Below are 4339 nucleotides of genomic sequence, written 5' to 3' on the forward strand. Positions count from 1 at the left end.
GTGTTGGAATTTGTATGAAATGCACCGATTGAGAAATGGCACAACAGAATTCATGGCTGCTGCCTTCATGATCAAAGTCAGAGAAATAACCTTATGAACTCCTTGCTTCCATATTAAGTTACTTTATTTAGTTCAGAACCAGAATGGACAGAGAGATGAGGCCTGAATGTTAATGCTGGGATGAAGAAGTAATCCTGAAAGGATCAAGTCACTCTGGTCATGGTTGCGATGGATGACAAACTTTTGGCAGCACTGAAGTACCCTGATTACAGTAGTAATCACTGCAAAGAATGTCCCTTGGGGTATTTGGGCTTTTGGTACTTGAAAGTGATTTCCTAAAGAGCTTTTTCTAGATTGGCTGGCCATGATCTCAGCATTATATAACCAGTCTTGTGCCTACTGTTTCCTTTTTTCCACTTGTCCTTTCCATGTTTGTCTGATGATGGAGGACTTGTGATATATAAAGGCACTCCAAGTGTGATCAGTCACACACCATTGTTGTAAAACTCTGTCAGGATTTTGAGATAACTTTTAGGTTAATGGTGCACGAAAAATCACACTCTTAATGAAATTAATCTTGTGTACTTTTTGTGTGAACTCACAAGAAATAAGTGACCACAACGTCTTGATGCAACGTTGCATGGTGCATCTAGTGAGCTGGTGTTTTTCCCAAGGTTTTTTGTTTGCTTGAAAGCTGTTTTGGTTAGTACCTGTTTTATTTTGAAATCTCTAGCCTCTTGTGTCTTGTCTGCCTTGCCTCCTTTCTCTGTTCATTTTCTGGTCTTTTTTCTCTGCTCATCTATGTCTGTTTTGTTCATTAGTCCTCATCATCCACAACCCCATTTCCAGTGTCTCTTATGGCCACCTGTTCTCCCATCTGCTTAATGTGGAACAATAAATTAGGACCCAAGCACTTTGTGAATTTTTATTTTAGTTTGAGATGCTTTTTCAATCTTTGATTGATCCTCTGTGTTACTTTACCTACATGTTTGTGGTTGTTTTGAATGCACAACAAACATTGACGTGGTAACAATGAAAAACTCAAAACATAAATTGAGGGCAAACTTACACATTTAGCTTTATTTACCCTCAAGTTGTGATGACTGTGAGATTTCGAATTTTGAGAGTCAAGACTCTGATTGAGGGTGCTGTTTGTTGCGTTTATCATCTCATTGCATACCACACACGACAGGAACTGAACTGTAGAATCTGTCATTATTTGTGCTCATGGTGGTCCCTCACATTTGTAAAATGATTGAGATTTTACAAATATTTGAGTGTGTGTGCCAGGCTTTAGTTTGAGCGCCCAATAAATCATCAATTCTCCAGCCCCTGTCTGTCCCTCTTAAGCCTGCCTCCATACCCTAAAATGTTGCCATTGGCACCAACAAATACCAGACTTTACTGTTTACTGTTAACTATACGGGCTTCACAGTGGTGCAGTGGTTAGCACTGTCGCCTCACAGCAAGAAGGTTCTGGGTTCGAGTCCCAGCTCCAGCACAGGATCTTTCTGTGTGGAGTTCGCATGTTCTCCCCGCGCCTGTGTGGGTTCTCCCTGGTACTCCAGCTTCTTCCCACAGTCCAAAGACATGCAATTGGGGACGAGGCTGATTGATACTCTAAATTGACCATAGGTATAAGTGTGAGTGTGAATGGTTGTTTGTCTTTGTATGTTGGCCCTGTCCTCCAGGGTGAACCCCGCCTCTTGCCCGTTGATGCTGGGATAGGCTCCAGCCCCCCCGTGACCCTTAATGTAGGAATAAGCGGAAGACAATGGATGATGGATGGATGTTTACTATACAGGTTCTCGAGTCCAAAAACTTGTTCCAGCACAAACACTTGTCGAGAAAGATAGCAAGTCTGTTTGGTTCAGGTGTTGGTGAACAATGAATAAAATGATGCATAGAGTTTCAGCACTTTACAAAAAAGATGTGCTAAGATAAATAAGATAATACTGCATTAGACCCGCTGATATGAAATAAACATCACACAGCTTTAATGAATAGATAGACAATATTCAATATATGCTATATATTATTGTATATATGACTGTAACAACCATGAAGCTTCAAGGGGAAAAGTGGGATTGTGTTTGAATAAGAAACTGATATTTAGATTACTGATTAAATTTGAGCAAATACAAAATACTGTGCACACTTTTCTTGTTTCCATAGGAGCAAGAGATGGTGGGCCAACAGGTGCATTATGTATTTTGTATGTCAACATTGCTGAATACTGTGACCTGCTGTTATGCAACATAGGGGCAGCATGGCTCAGAGGTAGAGTTGCTGTCTAGCTACCGAAGGGTCGCTGGTTCGATCCTCACTTCCTTGGTGACCATGTCGAAGTATCTTGAGCCCCTTATTGCATTACTGATGGCCCTGTGACGGACTGGTGATCCATCCAGGCTGAACCCTGCCTCTCGCCCAATGTCAGCTGGGATAGGCTCCAGCCCCACCACGAACCTTAATGGATAATCGGTACAGAAAATGGATGGATGGATGGAAGGGATCAGATTGGTAATTTGACCTTATTGATATGATGCACTTATTTTCACTCATAACTTTCCCACATTCTCATTAGTATGTTATTGATAAAATTAGTTAATGTAACTCTATTCATCAACCTGCTGCATAATAGTGTACCAGTCCTGTGCAATACTACTATATAGTGCACTTCTGGCTGAAAAGCAATATGTTGCCATTTGCAATGTGACTAAAAGCTGTACAATATGTTGCCTCAACCACTGGGTCGAGGCCCATTGGCAGGCAATGAGTGCCCAATAGGCTGCTGTAAGTTGAAGCAAGGGAAATATATGGGCGTTGGTTAGTGTTGTACTGACAACAGCTTCTTAAAATGGCATTCATTGCTGGTTGCTCCCCCAAAGTCCTTACTTGAGGTTTGGGAAACACTATCAGTTAATGTTGTGAAACAATGAGCCGTAAACAGGACTTGATTTGGACTTGAATGCTCGTATCCTGCTGTGAAGCCTAGAATTCCATACAAAATACCACTTTGGGAGTATGGAGGCAAACTCAGGAGAAACGGGTAGGAACTGGAGAATTGAGAATTTATTGGGGTCATAAAATGAAATAGAAAAAACTGCTACTAAACTGAAATACCTGCAATAGCTGCATCTCTGAGCAAAGGAAATGTAGACTGTTCAGAATGTTTACCTAATGAAATCACAGAATGCATATTTACAACCATGTACTGTTCATAAAAATTATGAAATATTAGTACTTTAAAAAGCCATCTTCAACTGACACCATCAGTTTGACACGCCAGTCTGTCAAGCTAATTACTAACATTGGGCTGTAATGTCGTAATGTAATGTCGGGGGGGGGGGCTGGAGCCTATCCCAGCATCAATGGGCGAGAGGCGGGGTTCAGCCTGGACAGGTCGCCAGTCCATCGCAGGGCCAACATACAGAGACGAACAACCATTCACACTCACAGCCACACCTACGGTCAATTTAGAGAATCCAATCAGCCTAGTCCCCAAATTGCATGTCTTTGGACTGTGGGAGGAAGCTGGAGTACCGGAGAGAACCCACGCAGGCACGGGGAGAACATGGAGACTCCACACAGAAAGATCCCGCGCCCGAGCCAGGACTCGAACCCGGAACCTTCTTGCTGTGAGGCCATAGTGCTAACCACTGCACCACCGTGCAGCCTCATAACCCTCACATATGTAGAAAAAAAATCAAGAAAGTGTTTTTATATATATACATATATATATATATATATATATATATATATATATATATATATATATATATATATGTATATGAGCAAATCTCTCTGGCTAGAACTTGAAACACTCTTTTGGATTATATAACCATAATAAAGTGCGGCAGAGTGAGAAGGGGAAAAAACAAAGAAGCTGAAAATGGATACGCATCATCAGCCATATGGCTGGATGTGTGTTGGTGGGAGAAAGACACCTGCTGTTTGACACTGGTAGTCGAGTTTAGCAAGTTTGAACTGGTGCCAGATAGGGATTATGACTTTGACGTGTGTGTGTGCAGGTATGTGTTCACATAAACCATTTTCTTGTCTGCCTTTCCAAGGCGACAGATATTCAAGGTATTCCCTGCACAACATTCAAACATTTGTTAGTAATTAGCCTCAACCACTTTAAAAAAACCCTCTCTCTCCATCTCTCTCCTTCCTTTTTTCCTCCTCCTGTCCCTTCCCAGTCCTCCCTCATTTTCCTGTGTTTTTGTTCCCCTCCAACTCTTTCTTTTTTTCTAATCATCTTCCTTCTCTTCCCCCTCCCTCACTCACTTGCTCTCTTAAGTAGCACATGTTTTCTGTGTGAAGGGGTTTAGTTTCC

This window comes from Aulostomus chinensis, chromosome 20 (assembly GCF_037954235.1).
Source record: "Aulostomus chinensis isolate RoL2024-O1b breed Wild chromosome 20, RoL_Achi_v1.0, whole genome shotgun sequence".
NCBI lineage: Eukaryota > Metazoa > Chordata > Actinopteri > Syngnathiformes > Aulostomidae > Aulostomus > Aulostomus chinensis.